The 17733-nt window shown below is 45.0% G+C and overlaps 1 long non-coding RNA gene across 1 annotated transcript; it reads left to right on the top strand.

Annotated features, from left to right (window-relative positions):
• Window positions 1-500: 500 nt before the first annotated feature.
• On the top strand, window positions 501-17701 carry LOC112544904 (uncharacterized). The gene is made up of 4 exons (XR_003088269.3): window positions 501-771; window positions 15694-15837; window positions 16229-16352; window positions 16743-17701. It is a non-coding gene; the product is annotated as an uncharacterized LOC112544904 (long non-coding RNA).
• Window positions 17702-17733: the final 32 nt, after the last annotated feature.

Below are 17733 nucleotides of genomic sequence, written 5' to 3'. Positions count from 1 at the left end.
TTCCCGCCAACTGCCGGCTTCCCGCCAACTGCCGCTCTTCCCGCCTGTGCGTGGGGCCCGCTCCCCGCAGTGCGGCCGCCGGCCCGCGTCCCCTTCGGAGCTGGGTCCCCGCCGCGCTCTGCAGGAGCTGCCAGCCGGGAAACCCTCCGCCGCTGCCTGACTCCCCGCTCGCCGCCGCTGTGGCCCCCAGCGCCGCGCTTGGTTCCCAAACGTCTCCTGGCCGCCAACCTCCTCTCAGAGCAGCGGCCACGTCCCAACTCCTCGGCTCAGAAAAACGGGCCCGGGCCCGCCCGCCACCAGCCAGTCCCCAGTTTCCCCTTCTCGGCTGCCACCGCCACGCGACTGGCCACCCCCAGTCTGCACCTCCCCCGCCCTGGCCCCGCTGTGCACTGCTAGGGATAGCAAACTGGGGGGGGGGGGGAGCTGTTCTGCTTCCCACTCCCATCCTGCTCGCGTCCCGGTGCCAAGAGGCGCAGGATCCGTGTGGGCATGCAGAGCGAGCAGGGCCTGGGTGCAGCACTGGCAGCTCTCCCAGCCCTATGACCCAAGGAGTAGTTACATTGCAGCACAGCCACCTGTGCAGCTGCCTATTTGAATAGCTTACAGATAAGTGGGAGGGAAACCACTGCAGCCAGCAAAGCAGTAGAAAAACCATCCAAGCCAGTTGGAAACCGGCTAGGGAGCAACCCTATTACATATATATCATTACTTATGGATGCCAATGCTTTGAAAGCACCTTCCATCTGAAGAACTCAAAGTACTTCCCAAACAGTGAGTAAGCCTCACACTAACCCTGGGTGGTAATTATACATCATTATCCCAATTTACTGATGGGGAAATAGAAGCATAGAGATTAAGGGTGGGATTCACAAAGGTACGTAGGTGTTGCACTTAAAGGATCATAGTGCCTAGAAGGTCAAAGGAACAATACTGCAGTCCATCAAGAACACTTTGGTGCCTAAGCTCCTGATACTACAAATAGGGAGAAATAGCTACCTAAAGATGCAATTCATAAAGCTAGCTTGCTAGTTGGGGAGCTGCTAAACAAGCCAATAGGAGATGCCAATATGAATGGTGTAGGTAGGAGATAGATGGCTATATAAGAGATGGCTCCCTCTAATTAGCAATACATACTAGGAAACAGTCACCTGGGGTCAGGCATCTCTTGTGGGACTAAGCTAGACACCTGCCTTCCTGCACGCACTACAGCCAGAAGAGGAGATGGGACTGCTTATAACCCACCCTAGAACTTTTGAGTGCAATAGTTGGAGCACTCACCTAGAATGAGGGGCTGAGTGGTACTGTGTACTTTTCTACAGCCCCAGAAAGCGGGCCACCTCTGACCATGACCATTTGTGTCAAAGGCCCTTGACCAAGCAATGCACCCATCCTTAAATAATTCCCCTCACCTAAGGAATATATTAGAAGATGAGGCTCTTTCCCTCTCCCATTCATAAGCAGTTCAGACTAGGGATGCAAATGCAGGCATTCGAAATTGTTAATGAAGCAGGGATTTAAATATCCCATGCTTCATTAGCAAGATCTTGCCGGCACACTAGTTTGAATCACAGCTGAGTTGAACCAGGAAGTGTGTGCTGGGACGCATTAGTTCGAACCAAACCCCTCGAACTAATGTTACTTCCTGGTTGGAATCCTGCTTCATTAGCAATCCCTGCTTCATTAGCAATTTCAAGTGCCTGCATTTGTATCCCTAGTCCAAACTAGGGTGCAAGTGTAGACATAACCTAGCAGATTTCATGAAGTATTGCCTTCCTCACATCTCTGTCAAGAGCAGTTGTTATAGGCTGGTCTATTCTCTAATTAGGAGAAAGTACAGAAATTGCAGTAGTTACCTCTCTGACAGGATACAAACTGGTATAAGAACTAAATCAGTACAAAAACAAATGTAAGCCTTATCTACACTAGAAAATTAGGTCAGCAGAACTGTGTCATATAAGAGTGTGAAAAAACACATGCCTGAACAGCATAATTGAATTGACTTTAATCCTGTAAAAAGCACTATGTGAATAGAAAAATTCTGTTGTTAACCTAGCTAACACCTCTTAGGGAGATGGATTACCTATGCCAATGGGAGAATCCTCTTGTTGGTATAGGTAGTGCTGTAGTACTTTAGCTTTATTTTTCTTTTAACCATTTCTGACTTTACTGCCTCATTACTTGTTCTCATTGAAATCCAGCTCTTTATAGTTAAGTACATTTGTTTTATTCTTTAATTACAATGAATCCAGTGTTGTGAATTATTTGGATTCATTTAAAGTAGCAATGTTATGTACTTGCCCTTTAGAGCACCAACAAAAGCTAGTATATCTGGATTGTCCAGGCGAGGATTGGACATTACAAAACAAACATTTTTCCGGAGTAAATTTCAGAACAGGGAGTGTGTTGGGATCATTTTGCAAATAGAAGCTAATGCTGCTGCAAGACAGAGTGTGTCTGCTGACAGGCTGCTGGGGACGGAGTTGCTGGGTGAAGGCTGTGGCTTTTGGATGAGAAACTATGGTCTGTGGGCCACATCTGGCCCATCAGCCATTTTAATTCGGCCCTCAAGCTCCTGCTGGGAATCGGGGTCTGGATCTTGTCCTTCTCCGCACATGCCATGGCCCTGCATGGCTCCCAGAAGCAGCAGCATGCCCCCCCTTCACCTCCTACACATAAGGGCAACCAGAGAGCTCCATGTGCTGCTCCTACCCCAACTGCTGCCCCCAGAGCTCCCATTGGCTGGGAACTGCAGCCAATGGGAGCTGCTAGCATCTGCAGACAGGACAGTGCAGAGGCACACCTCACGTCTCCACATAGAAGCTGGCTGGAGGGGGGACATGGCAGCTGTTTTCAGAGGTAAATGTAGCCTATAGCCTGCACTTCTAAGGCTCCCCCCATACCTCAACCCCTAGCCCTGATTCCCTCCAAACCCTTCAATCCCATCCAGAGCATCCTCCTGCACCACAAACGCTTCATCTCCAGCCCCACCCCACACCTGCTCCCCCAGCCGGAGTCCTCACTCCCTCCCACACCCCAACCCCAATTCTGAGCATTCATAGTCCACCATACAATTTCCATAACCTGATGTGGCCCTCGGGCCAAAAAGTTTGCCCACCCCTATTTTAGTCAGACGGTATGTCCTGCGTACTGACAAGTGATTGTGAGCAAATCAAATTGTAGGTTATTGCAATGTAGCATTGCGAAGCACCCAAGGGGTAAGGCCTCTGGCAAAAGGGGTACTCTCCCACCACGGGCCCTTAGAGTCATCCAGAGCCCACAGCGTGGCGTTCCTGTAGCAATTCTAAAGGGCCCAGGGCTCCAAATCACCAGGCTCCAGGACAACTGTCCCTTTCGTGCCCTCTGTTCCCTGACGGTGGGTCAGTCTGGATGTGTCTGATTGGAGCTGTCCATCCAGGCATAAGATCTCAGAGCTGTTAGCCTCTGCAGTATGAGAGGGTGTAAAAAAATACAAATGTATTTTGGTTACTGAAGTTAGCAGACTGTCCATAGTGAAAGCTGCATTTTTGTTGTGCAAGGTACTGCCTTTCTTTGTTTTAGAGAGAACTTCTGAGACTACTACACCTAGTATAATGTGTTCAGTTCTGGGCTACTGAGCATCAGAAACACTTAAGCAAATTATAATGAGTTCAGCAAAGAACAATTGGGGAACTGAAAAGATTGACTTCAAGGAGAAGTTAGAGTTATAAATGTTGACTAATAGGGTGGACATAATAGCTATCTATAATCGATGACAGTAAAAATTCAGTAAGAGGAAGTGTTTAAGGCAAGAAACAAATATACCTAAAGATAATTAAAGGAATTTACAAAAATAAAAATTAGCTGAATATTAAGAAAAACTTCCTGACTGAGAGATGTTTTACTGTGGAATAGTCTCCCAAAGATTGAACAAAACAACAGAGGATACAGAGTAGAGAACAGTCATCTATTAACAGGTGGATGGATTAATTTAACCTAATACAGTAAAACCTGTGTTATCTGGCACACTTGGAGATTAGGGCGTTCCGGTAATCTAAAAATTCCAGTTATCTGAGGGTCCTATCAACCTAGGAAAAACCAATGGACAATAATAGTAACATTCAATTTTTTTATATCTACCAATGTAAACTATATTGTAATAAACATAAACACAATGCTAAGGATGTATGGGACAATTGAACAAGTACAATTTAGTCTTATTCTATTAAAAAGAAACAGTACTATAATTATTATAAGGCACAGTAACATAAATTAGAACTAAACATTTAGTCAGTCTCTGGATCCAAATCACTGGTACATGTAGATGTAAAAGGTGTAGCTGCACAAGGTACAGAAACTCTCTGCAGCAATTTCCTGATATCAGCCTGCTTACAGGCCTGCTGTCTTTTGAGCATAAAGTTCTTCTGAAAATTATATAGCTGCATTATTTCTTGAGATGAAAAAGAATGCTACTCAGCAAAGTTGATCAAAGTTGAAAGACCTGAACTTACATCCGCGCAGAAAGTTTTATCTTCAGGTTCTTCTTCCTCAGGTGGCAAAGACTTTTCTGGGTTGTAAACTTTTTCTATGATTTCAGCATCACTAGGGCTGTAGGTAACTTCTGCATTATTGTTCATGTTAGCCCATTCTTCGACTTCATCTTCTGTGAGATTCTTGAGTGGGTTGTTAGGCTCAGTTTGCTTCAAATTTTGATATCTGTATTTTCAGTCTTCCTTCTGACATTGAAGCCTTCAAAATTTTCTTCATCAGATGACCCCTCTGTGAATATAGAATTCAGCCATAATTTTCTCCAAGATCTCCTTAAAGTTTGACTCTTAACTGTATCCGATGCACAAGCATCATTAAGATGGCATATTTGATTGCATACTGGGATTGAAATTCCTTGATGCTGCCTCCTGGATCAACTGTTGCATGAAGTCTTTCTTGCAGATTAATTTAAGATTTTGAATAATTCCTTGATCCATTGGTTGTATGAGAGATGTTACATTGGGAGGAAGGAAGACAGTGAAAATATTTCCTGAAACCAAATCCGTTTCAGAAGGATGAACTCTGTAGTTGTCTAGAAGTAGGATGACTTTACTGTCTTCTGGCTTGTTTAATTTTCTTAAATTCTCTTTGACTGTAGGCACAAAGGCTTGATGGAACCAACTTGAGAAAATATCACAATCCATCCATGCATTATATTGTGTTTTGCATTCTATAGGCAAATGAATAACTCCTTTAAGGGTTCTAGGCTTAACGTATTTTACAATAACTAAAAGTTTGATTCTATGATTCCCAGAGGCATTAGCAAAAGTAAAAACAGTCAGGCAATCCTTATTCTGCTTGAATCCTGAAGCAGAAGACTCACCTTCACCAGCCAGAGCTGAAGTTGGCAAACAACATCACAAAAAGCCAGTTTCATCCGCATTATATATTTGATCTGCACTTAGTTCATTTTCAGAGACCAATTTCTTAAAAGATTCACAATAACTTTCGGCAGCTTCATGACCTGCCGATTCTTTTTCTCCAGACACATCCAATCTTCTGATGCCACGTCGAAGCTTAAAACACTGCAGCCACCCTTCAGAAAATGCACAAGGCTCAGTCAACTCCATTTGTTTATAAAAGTCCTTTGCTTTTTCAACCAGCACTGGCCCTGAAATTGGATGTCCTTCGGAACTTTTCAGTGCGAACCATTCATTCAACGCTTTGTCAAGCTGTTCCAATTTCAGTTTATGGCATTTTTCAAGTCCTTCCTTGGTCTCTGATTGTGCAAAAAATGTTAAAAGTTCGTCCTTTTGGGCCTTAATGTCATAAATTGTTGAACCACCAACATATTCATCCATCAACACTTTTCTATTTACACCTTTTTCTAAATGCCTTATAATGTCCAGTTTTTTACTTAGAGTCAACACAACTTTCTTTCTCTTCTGTCCAGGACTTGTTGATGGTTTTCTTGGTGCCTTTAATCTTTAATGACCAAATCATTTCATTGACCAAATCACTTAAGCGCTATCTGGTGAGACGCTACAAAACTATTGCATCTCAGGCTCCATCTGGGGAGACGCGCTGGAAGCTTCCAGAAAGGTCAAGCACAGTGGTGCGCATCCTTGTTGGAGCTGCAACCCCCACGCCGCAGAGGCCATCAGGTGCCCAGCTCAGCTCCTGGCCGGCCGGATCATAGTGGCATGCCGCAAGGCTGTGCCCAGCCTCGCGCCAGCCGGATCAAAGCACCGTGCCAAGCTCCTAATAAATTTTCCGGTTTCTCCCCCAACACTAGCTTCGTGTTGCTGTTTGTCCCCGCCCCCTGTGCTGCTCCCTCTATCAGAGGCAGCAGGGGGGGGGGGGACAGGGGAAGTTGCCACGAAGTAGCCTCTGTTCATAACAGCTCTGAGTTCCCAGTGGACAGAGGCTGCTCTACCTCCCATGGAGCAGCCTCTGTCCACGGTGAGCCTGGCTCCCAGCAACAGTCCCAGTCCACGTAGTATCTGAGCTCCTCGCGGACAGAGGCTGGAGCAGCTTCTGTCTGTGGGGAGCTCGGACTCCCCATGGACAGGAGCTGCTGCCGGACCAGCCTCTGTCCACAGCCACAGCGCGCTAGCTACTGGCCCCTCCACCAGGGACTATCAAATAGTGATGTAACCGATAGGAATTCATGCAGTTACACAACTATTCAGTTACCTGATATCTAACATCCCTAGCTGGGTCCGGTCTCTCACTATGCAAAAGGTTTATATTCTCACTTAGCTAGAGTCATTTATAGCAGGGGCCTGCTTATAAAAGAAGCTTTGGGCAATTGTACAGTATTGAGAATCAAATCATCATGATTTTGTGGCCTCTATACCTCCCCAGGAAGCTAAGGTGTGTCTTATGCCACAACCTCACTCCTTTTCACCATGATAGTCCTGACAGAAGCTCTTCAAACTGAACTTTAAAGCCACTGAAATTATCCTAAGAAGAAGAATTGGAAAAATAGGTAAACAGTACATTTAAGAGTGTCACCCAGTTTATTCATTGTTCAGCTGTGGAGTAGTCTGTAGGACAGTAAAACAGCTCATAAGGAACACACAGCTGCTGCACACTGGTGGAGCGAACCTCCATTTATAGCAAAATTAAAGGAAAGTCTTCAATCAAAGTCTAGTTACAGTGTAATTCTATGGTAAAAAGATGGTACTAGGAGTTCCTTTGTTAGCCAGCATGTAGATGTAATGGATAGATTTTTAAAGGATTGCTATTCCTAGTGATCCACTATTAATCATGTGGATTTATTACTGCATACAGTCAGCAATGTATATCAGATGTAAAAAGGCCTGATGACTCCTTTACATAATCAGAAAGGCAGCATTTACATTGCAAAAACCTTTTTTGCGCCAATTTAAATCAATGGTCAAATTGCCATTGATTTTAATTATAGCAGTAGTAGACACCATGTATTAATGTGTATAAAATATTGCAGTGCATAAAGTTTTTATGCTACAATATAGCTAATCTTCAGAAATAGACTTCAAGTACTTCTGAGTTCAATAATCAAAGTTGTTCTTTGTTTCAGAATGCAACTTACCACAAAGAGATTTCAGAAAAGTGAAAATTTCCTCAATGTTGGATATTAGTCAGAGGTACACTTAGCAATAATCAATGCAATGATATGGTGAGGCAGACATTTGCAATCACTATAATTAGATTCAGGGTAAATAAAAATTGATTATTAAAAAAAATTAAAACGGATTTTTTAATGTAAATTGGATTTTATTTTTAAAATCAATAAAATACTAAATTTCTCATTTAAAAATAAGTTACAATTAAATCTCATCATAAACATGCTACACATACACGTACAGTCTCATAAAAATGAATTAATGTCTCTAATCTGTCAAGCTTAACTGCTTGCTCTTCTTCAAAGTTCAGGCTTTCAAGTACTGTTTCTCAGTAGACTGAAAAGTAACATGTGCAAAGACAGACACATGGCTGCGCCTGCCCCCAGGACAATCCTTTTGGCTTGTTTCTGGCCACAGTGGCGGATATAGGGCAGGGCGAGCGGGGTGGCTGCCCCGGGCCCCGCGCTTCAATAGGCCCCGCTTTGAAGTGTCCTTGAGTGCTTTGATGCGGCTTTTGTTCCCCTGGACATGGACCCTAGTCGCGGCCCGCTCCTTCTTGATGACCGCCAAGGAGAAGCCCTTGCAGTTCTTGGAGAAGTCCACGCTCCTCAGGAGGAGCCACTGTCTTCTGGGCGGTTTCTTTTTTCTCTTTTTCTTTTGGCTGCCTGAGGTTGCAGATGCCGTGGGAGCAGCAGCGCCCAGTTGCGCTGCATTCATCGCAGCGCAGAGGGGGCGCAGTTTCTCCGGCAGCCAGCACCACCCCGCCCTTCTTCTTTAGAAGCCAGCTAGCTCTCCACTGCCAGGTGCTTTCAGCGAAGCCGTTCTCGCCCCTTCACGCTACCCACTGGAAGCCAGAGCTGCTGCAGGCTGCTAATATAGCCTGGACCCTGACGCAACCAAATCAACTTCCTGGCCCTCATGTCTCAGCCTATCTGGCTCTTCTCGAAAAGTGTGTATCTGAAACCCTGAAATCCCAAGAGCCACTTGAGGCCTCCCGTTATTCTACACCAGCCAGGTATCTTGATTGGAGCCGGAGGGTGTTTCTTTCTCTAGCCTTGCTCCTAAGGAATGACCCATCGTAGCTTGGGAGCAAGGTGAAGGGGGGAAGAAAGCGGGGGGGGGGGAGACAACAACACCAAAGCTTTGTACACACCCATAGTTCTGCGCTCAGACTGAACCAGTATTTGATTTTTTTTCTCTCAATGAATGTTAAATTTCCCCACCTTGTCTCTAAACTGAAAGAGGAACAGGAACAAATGAACAAATCAACCGACTTATGAAGGAATTCAACAGATGATTTGGTGCGGGTGCGGAGGAATGATTTTTAAACGGAGCGGGTGAATTTATCAGACAAGATTATCAAGGATCCAACCCCATGTTCTAGAGGTCCCTAAACTTGGAATGCCAGATTCTGGGACTAGAGGACAAGTGATAGATCACCACGCAAGTGCCTTTTTTCTGTTCATGCCTTCTGAAAGATCGGACACTGGCCACTTCAGCTCTTTGTGGTGACAGTAGAGGTGAACAGAGCGAAGGAAAGAAAAGAGGCTGTCTCATTGGTTTATTTAGGATCCTCATTCTCATTGGGTCAGTGGAGCTGTACTCCTATTAGCCAGTCAGGATGCTCAGTTCTCGGGTTATAGTAAAAATGCTTAAATATTCTAGTTTGTTGAGACAAAAAAGGGATATTGAAAGTAGTTTATGGCTGCTTAGGAGGAAAGGAAATTGCATAGGTAAAGTCTTGTTCATTTTGGGTGGAGCTGTATGTTTTCTGTGGTTAGGCTGTATAAGCTGCTGCCTGAGGGGTTGCAGAAACTTTGCCTGTTGATAATTTGGTTTGTTGTACTATTTGAGGACTAAGAACGTTTTATGGGGAGAGAAGTCCTGGGGAGCCTAAGAAGAGCCAAACTGTGCTGTGCCATCTATAGCTCTAGAAAGACTGAAGACCTGAACAAGCTGTTGAGAGGTTTTCCTCTTGTGGGGTCTTGAAATTAGTACTAAGGCAGTGTTTTATGTGAGAAAGCGCCAGCTAGCATCAGTAATTACTAATGCCAAATATAATATCAGAGGCTACTATTGGTAGAAGGAGGTAGGAACTCAGGTTGTGTCTGGTTTTGCCTTTACATCACCTTAAAAGGAACAGCTAAAGAAAAGTCTCCCGGACATAGATAGGAAGAAACTTCGGATAAAACATTATCCCCACTCTTCACTGTAGCCAGCTAATAGCTATGCTGGGGGGAGGGGGCCACACTTTACGTTTTACAGACTATTTCTTTTGTTGAGCTACATGGTCTTCATGATAGAAATCACTCCAGGTTACAGGCAATGCATATTCCACCAGATTACATTGCATATAATTATAGTGTATGTGCATATAACACATTACAACTTTGTCTCACTTTGTGGCCAGCTAAGAAGTAATATGTAGATAGCCAGAAGGGCTGAATCTGGGATATGTTCATTTGCATGTTTCTGAAAATGTGTTCCTTAAATGAGAAATTGTAACATACATATAGATGGGAGATCTGATAAAGTTGGACTTGCAGCTCTGAGTTTTCATTAGAATTGGGCTATTTCAGTTGGACCTAATTGCTGTTTGTGATTTTGAAAACCTTTCTCTAAAGGTCTAAAAGGATGCAGCATAATAGGAGTATTGAGAGTACAATCATGCAGGATTCACTGCTGTAGGGGTTTAAAATTCACGTTGGCAGGTGAATGTACTGCTTAATGTTTGTAGTCCTCAATCACACATATTTGTCATGTGGCTGCTGTTACATTTGTTTGTGAAGGAGGATTGTTAAACTTTTTTGAAAATGACCTGTGTAAAGAAATGAACTTTAATGACATAATTGAAGAATGTGCTGCCAAAAGAGCTGGACATGTATAACAGATTTAAATACAAATGAAAAATTTTAATTATTAATTGAGAATTTTGTTTAAGAATGAATTACAATATACAGGCAGTCCCCGGGTTACATACAAGATAGGGACTGTAGGTTTGTTCTTAAGTTGAATTTGTATGTAAGTCGGAACTGGTACATATTGTAGGGGAAACTCTAGCCAAACATTTCTCCAGAGCTCAGTTTTATTCTCCCACACCTCACTTCCCTCAGTCCTTTATTCTCAAGCTGAGGTGTCTGCTGAGAAAAGCCGCTCCGCGTTTCCCTGGTCTGCTGGGGGGGGCGCTAGCTTCGCGTCTCCCTGGTCTGCTGGGGTGAAGCAGCTAGTGCGGGGTTGCCTCACCCCGTTTGTAAGTAGAGATCCGATGTAAGTTGGATCCATGTAACCCGGGGACTGCCTGTAATTAAAATAGAAATTATCCAGCTAAATTAAGTTTCTATCAAATTTACCCAATTCACATTTAATATGAAAATAGCCTTTGATTTGCACATTTAACGCCTTTTTTCTATTTTTTCTCCAAAAGGGGTCATGCAAAATTGTGCTGCCCTGGGCCCCGCAAAACTCTCATCTGCCCCTGTCTGGCCAATGGGACCTCTCTGTTTCAAGAACAGCCATCACGTAAAGCATCTCTCCCCATCCTCCTCCGGCTCTGAAGCAGGCAAGCAAGCTCCTGCCTGAGAAACATGCTGGGCTACTGGCTGGGAGTCTCACAGATAAGTCTCCCTGCCAGAGCCTGTCTCTGGCACCCCAGCCCCACCCTCTGCTTTCCCACTGCTGCCCCCCTTACCCCACATAAGCCAAACCCTGTGCCCCCTCCTAAGCCTATACCTCCTCTTCCCAGGCCCTGCACCCTAATCCCCTGCCCTAGGTCACAACCCAAACCCCTGCACTAGGTCATAACCCAAATCCCTGCACCCTAGGTCACAAACAATGTTCCCTCTAAGATTCCCTGCAGCACATATTCACGGGTGATGAATCAGACCCACCTAGTCAGTCTGCTCTTTGCACAGAGCCATGAGCCTCTTACTAGGCAGGAATGATTAATCACCTGTGAAGCTGTGCTGCCAGGCAGCTTAGAGGGAACACTGGTCACAATCCAACCCCCTGCATCCCAACATACCCCCTCCCCCCCCGCCCAGGTCACCAACCCCTCTTGTCCTAAGTCACAATCTAAACCCGTGGTCACCAACCGGTCGATCGCGAGCTACTGGTCGATCTCGAGGCCTCGACCAGTCGCTCCCGAGGCGTCCTGTCAGCCCCGCCCCCATTTCCCTCCCACCCCCCCCAGAAGCCCCACTACTTACCTCGAGGAAGACGGAGGTAGTGTCGGCTTCCGGCGTGTGGGGGGGCGGTTGGCCCCGGGGCTTCCTGGCGCAGCGGGGAGGAGAGGGTCAGCCCCCTGGGCAGGCGCACGCGCGAGGCTTTCCTGCAGGGGGGGGGTTGGCCCCGGGGCAGGTGCGCGCAAGGCTTGCCTGCATGGGGGGGGGTTGGCCCCGGGGCAGGCGCGCATGCGTGGGGCTTCCCTGCGCAGGTGGGGGGCTCGGCCCCGTGGGCAGGCGCACGCGCATGAGGCTTTCCTGCACGGGGGCGGAGGGAGGTTGGACCCGGGGCAGGTGCACATGCAGGGCTTCCCTGTGGGGGGGGGGAATGCTGGGAGGAGGGAAAAACAGGGGACTTTCTGCCTCCACTGGCATCCCACTCCCCTGTCCCCACTCCCCTGTCCTCAACTACAGAATGCTGTCCCCATTCCTGTCCCCACTCCCCTGTCCCCAGCTACAGAACTGTCCCCACTCCCCTGTCCTCAACTACAGAATGCTGTTCCCACTCCTGTCCCCACTCCCCGAACTCTGTCCCCATTCTCGTCCCCACTCCCCGAATTCTGTCCCCATTCCCGTCCCCACTCCCCGAATTCTGTCCCCATTCCCGTCCCCACTCACCAAACTCTGTCCCCACTGGCACTCTGTCCCCTGCTGCAGAATCCTGTCCTCTGCCCTCCCAGCACCCTGTTCCCTCTCCCATGCCCCCAGCCGCAGTACTGTCCCCACAAAATGTTTAATTCTAAATGCTTCATTTTAGATTTAAATAGCATGAATAAAAAACAGACCATTTATTTCATAACTATAAACACATGATTTTAATTGTATGTATCGCATAATTTAAAAATAAACTTTATCAGAGTGTGTAAGTAAGGGCTGGGGATAGCAAGTGATGGACAGGAGGAGAATAGAGAGGGCGGGGCTTCAATGAAGGGGTGGGGCTTCAAGGAAGGGGAGGGACTTCAAGGAAGGGGCGGGGTGGTAGATCTTCGCCTGTTCTGAGATTTAAAAAGTGATCTTGGGTGTAAAAAGGTTGGAGACCACTGATCTAAACTGATGCACCTCAGTCCCTGCTCAAGGTCACAATCCCCTCCTGCCTTAGGTCACAACCCAAACTTCAGCACCCCAATCCTGAGCCCCAAATCACAACTGCCTCCTTCACCCAAACTCCCTCCCAGATCTCAAAGGCCCTCCTGCACCCCAATTCCTTACCCTCCTTTCTGCACCCATACCAGACCCCCCACCTCCTCCATTAATATAATGGAAGAGTGTGGCCCTTGACAATTTTCCAAAATTGTGGACTGGCCCCCCCATAACAAATTATTGCCTATCCCCCTTTTAGTATAACTGTAATTTGACAAGTAAATTCCCAAGCTGTTTGCTGTGTTGCATTTTGCTAGAAAAAAAGTTCAGCTTAGCTAATCCTTATGTCTTGTTTAATTAAGTTTAGAATTTATCACTCAAGTTCACAGTAAAGAAAGCTGCAGTAAGAGAAATCTATAATTGCCAAGTTGCCACTGAATGTAATTTTTTTATTTTATTGTGCAGAATATATGCCCCTTATTTTAGAACATCATGATCACAGATCATAATGGTGATGCCATAGGTGCTATTCATGTGTTCGGTTCTGGGCCCCCCACTATAGAAAGGATGTGGAGGCATTGGAGAGGGACCAGCAGAGGGTGACCAAAATGATTAGGGGGCTGGAGCATATGACCTATGAGGAGAGACTGAGGGATTTGGGTTTGTTTAGTCTGCAGAAGAGAAGAGTGAGGGGGGATTTGATAGCAGCCTTCAACTTCCTGAAGTGAGGTTCCAAAGAGTACGGAGAAAGGCTGTTCACAGTAGTGATGGATGGCAGAACAAGGAGCAATAGTCTCAAGTTACAGTGGAAGAGATCTAGGTTGGATATTAGGAAAAACTATTTTACTAGAAGCACTCAAATGGGTTACCTAGGGAGGTGGTGGAATCTCCATCCCTAGAGGTTTTTAAGTCTTGGCTTGACAAAGCCCTGGCTGGGTTGATTTAGTTGGGATTGGTCCTGCCTTGGGCAGGGGGCTGGACTTGATGACCTCCTGAGGTCTCTTCCAGCTCTATGATTCTATTCCCTATTTTACTTCAGCATAAATTAGCTTTTCCAGGGAACCCCATCCTGTACTTGTTTTCTCAAAAAACAGAGGTGCCAGTGAGTTCAATGGGGCTTATGCCAAAATTAAGTGCACTAAGCATAGTCTGTCTTAGTTATTTTGGTAACTTGATTTAAATCAATCCTCCCTGATTAGTTTCCATAAAATCATTTCAGAATGAATTTTTGTGCAAGTGCTTTAGATTTTCTGTTTGCCATCCTTTCTCCCTTCCTAATTCCTAGTCATATTTCTGGCAATAATAATTGACTGTCTTGTACTGGTTTTGTTTTTTGATTTGTTGGTTTCAGAATATGCATGGTGTCTAAAGATTTATTATTTGAAAAGGGAGAAATGATTATTCAAAAGCCAGAAGATTAGCATTTGGTTCAGCCTGTGGTCACAATCCTGCAAACTAAAATGTTGTGGAATTGGAACCTAGATTATCACATAAATTAAAGGGATGCTGTCCAATTACTTTTTTTTAAGATTAACAATTTCCTTAAAGCATTATTTCAGATAGAGTACTGTTTAGCATGCATTTACTATTTAGCATGCATTTAGCATGCATTTAAAAACAATTCTTTTAATGGTTAAGGGTTTTTTTTCTTGGCTTTTCTTTTAATGTTTAGCTGGGGCTTTTGGGTAGTTCAGAGAGCAAAACCAGAAATACTCCATAAACTTCAAAAACAACAAATGGTCTGGTAGCACTTTATAGACTAATAAAACATGTATATGGTATCATGAGCTTTCGTGGGCACAGCCTACTTCTTCAGATGACAGGAGTTTTGAGTTTAAGATGTGCAGACCCAAAATAAATAGGGAGAGGGAGGAGGGGAAAAAAAGGATGGAAGCAGGAAACAAGGAGCAGAGAGTATGAAAATATCAAAGGGAAAAGCAAGGAAGCAGATCTGGTAATCTATAAGCACCTGAAGATTGGATAGCTAAAAAGAAATTGCTAAGGATCAAATGATAGCAATCGCATAGAAAGGGTACATTCCAGTCATCTGAAGAAGTGGGCTGTGCCCACAAAAGCTCATGATACCATCTACATGCTTTGTTAGTTTATGAAGTGTTACCAGACCATTTGTTGTTTAAGTTTATCCTGTACAGACTAACTCAGCTACCCCCTGAAACTTCAAAAATACTCCAGTTCACTTTTTTCTGCCTGCTTGTACTATGGCAGATTGATGATGACTTGGGCACACTTTATGAAAGTAAGATAAATTTACTGAACTTTAACATTAAATTAGGTTTAATACCTTTATGGTCTGTTGTATTAAATATCGGTTGTGTGTGTGTTATCATGGAATTGTATATAAGTTCACTAGGAGGTGGTGGTGAGCCTATTCAAATTCCGACAGTTATTAGCACTTTGCTGCCACCCTTTGGAGAGATGAACATATACTAGTTCAAAGATGCTTCTCCAAAGTTCAGCAGAAAAAGAAAGGATTTTTGTATCAATAGCCTAGTTTTAAACAGGTTCAGAACCTTTTTCCTGCTTTGGCAAACAAACTAGATTCCTGCTCTATGGAGGAGTTAGAAGGATTTGGCCTAGACTGGGTGCTTGTTCTGAACTTAAGCTCTGACAAACTTGAAACTACAGTGAAAATCCCTGGATAGGGTTTTTGAAGGACTGTTCCATGATGGGCTTGGTGTGATCTCTGTTAAGCTTATAGGCATGAATGTAGATTCTTTTATTGTTTTGAATATATTTTCTTTGTGATGTTTTGTTTGATATGAAACTGACACCCTTGTGTCCTCTGATTTTCTCTCCAGACCAGAAATGAAGGTAAGCCAGTGTGGCCTGGTTCAGCACTCCAGCAACAAGAAGCCGGCTTCTGAGCGCACAGCTACAGCTGCTTCCAGACAGGCTGGGTTCCTGGGGCTCTCCTGCAGGCTGCCTTGCTAAGCAGCAGATAGGTAAGCAGATGAAAGGGGCTAGCTGGAGGTGTGCCATCCTCTAGTCTCTCCCCAGCCTGCCCTTTTGGGAGGTCTGGGATGCAGTTGCCTTTTCTTCCTCTGACTATTAGGGAGCAAGGGAAAATGCTCAGCTTGTGCCTTCCTCTTTGCTCCTGGCTGCTGAGGGGAGAACAGAGGGGGAGAGCAGAGGAGGAATGCAGCAATCTGTGAACTTTCCTCTTACTCCCTGAGAGTCAGAGGAAGAAGTGCTGCAGCAACCCAGTATTAGCAGCTGTAGCCCTCTCCCAAAATGGTGGCCTTTCCCCCTCCCCACTCAAGCGTATGCCCCACTCCCATATCCTCCTGCCTTAGGTCTCCCATGCACTAAGTACAACTGTCCTCTATTCTTTAGGTACCTTGATGGCCCCCCTACTTTTGCTGGAGATATCAGAGTACAGTAATGGGGATCGTGCAGCTTGAAAATACCAGTCAGGAGACAGCAAGACAGGTGTCAGTTCAAGAGAGATAATGGCCAGGTAAGCTGGAAACCTAGAGTGGACACCTTTGCTGGATCACAGAAAGTGAATATAGGCAGTGGGGCTGTGAGACTCATCAGGACCCTAGATAAGGTTGGGGGGAGGGTGGAGGGTGGGACCAGCACCATGCCCTCAGAAGGGGCAGGGTCTTGGGCAGAAGGGGCAGGGCTTGGGTTAGCTTCCTCCATGCTGCCAGGAGTGTGCCGCCTGGGGCTCTGGTAGCAATTTAAAGGGTCCAGGGCTCTGGCTACTGACACAGTAGTGGCAGCTGGGATCCTCAGGCCTTTTGCCCCTTGTGTCTTCCCTTCCCCATCAGCAGGCCTGATTACAGATGTAGTTGCTCTGAACTGACACACATACAGCTTTTTTTCATTTGTTGTTGATTTTCAGCTCCTTTGCTGTTACTGGTAAATCCTCTTAAGTACAAACATTGCAGATGCAAATACAATTTTCAAGCTGCCTGTATTTTATAAGGTTCACTAAGAACTTTTGCCTAATGTTCTGTGTTACCTGTTCCTCCGAAAGACTTTGGTGTTCACACATGGGGAATTGTTCTGGAAGCTTGCCTCAAATGGCCCACTTCAGAGTCACATTTTCCCAAAGGCTTGGATTTCCTCCCACCTCAATACGTCATTTCTCCACTTCACATACATATACCATAGAAAAAGGAGCCATCATGCTAACATCTCTCATTTTAATGAGCCCAGCTCAGAATTTTGCTATCTTTTCAAGGGAAAGAATGTTGTAAACACCTTACCTAAACAGAGAGGAGGGTGATCACATAAGCAAGTTGGTTGCCAAATGCTGCTTCATGCTTAAGGACTTACTTTAAGTAACTGGACTAGGTAAGTTCCTGGGAGATAACTATGTTCTGGAAAATACTAGTTTAAAACACAGAATTTTTGATGATTATGTTATGTTTGCTTAACCTATCTCAGGGGTGTGAACCTGAATTCCCCTTCCTCCCAATTCTGGGGATGAAGGGAAGAATAGCATGCGAAAGCTAAAAATCTTTCCTTTTGTAGCACTCTTCAGAGAGTATTATAAAGATTGATGTTGATAAAGTGTTTTGAGGTTAAAAATCCCTATCTAAGTTCTAAATATCACTAATTGTTGCCTCCATAATGATGATTATCTATTAAAAAAGAGGCTATACGTTTAAAAATGATACTTTCATAATGCTTTACATGTTGACATCATAAGCCCTGTCATCATGTTCTCTTGCATTTGTACCATTAACCCTTGTTTTGTATTCATCTGCGTCACACTATAAAACCAGTGTTTGTCAGGTGATCTTTTATGATGTCTCACAAAAATATATGTATCACAATAAAAGGTTATGCGCTTCAGATGAGGTTCTTTTATTTTTTTTCTCTCTTAC

The sequence above is a fragment of the Pelodiscus sinensis genome, chromosome 4, assembly GCF_052426305.1.
Source record: "Pelodiscus sinensis isolate ZL-2025 chromosome 4, ASM5242630v1, whole genome shotgun sequence".
NCBI lineage: Eukaryota > Metazoa > Chordata > Testudines > Trionychidae > Pelodiscus > Pelodiscus sinensis.
This window is presented reverse-complemented; position numbering and strand designations above follow the sequence as displayed.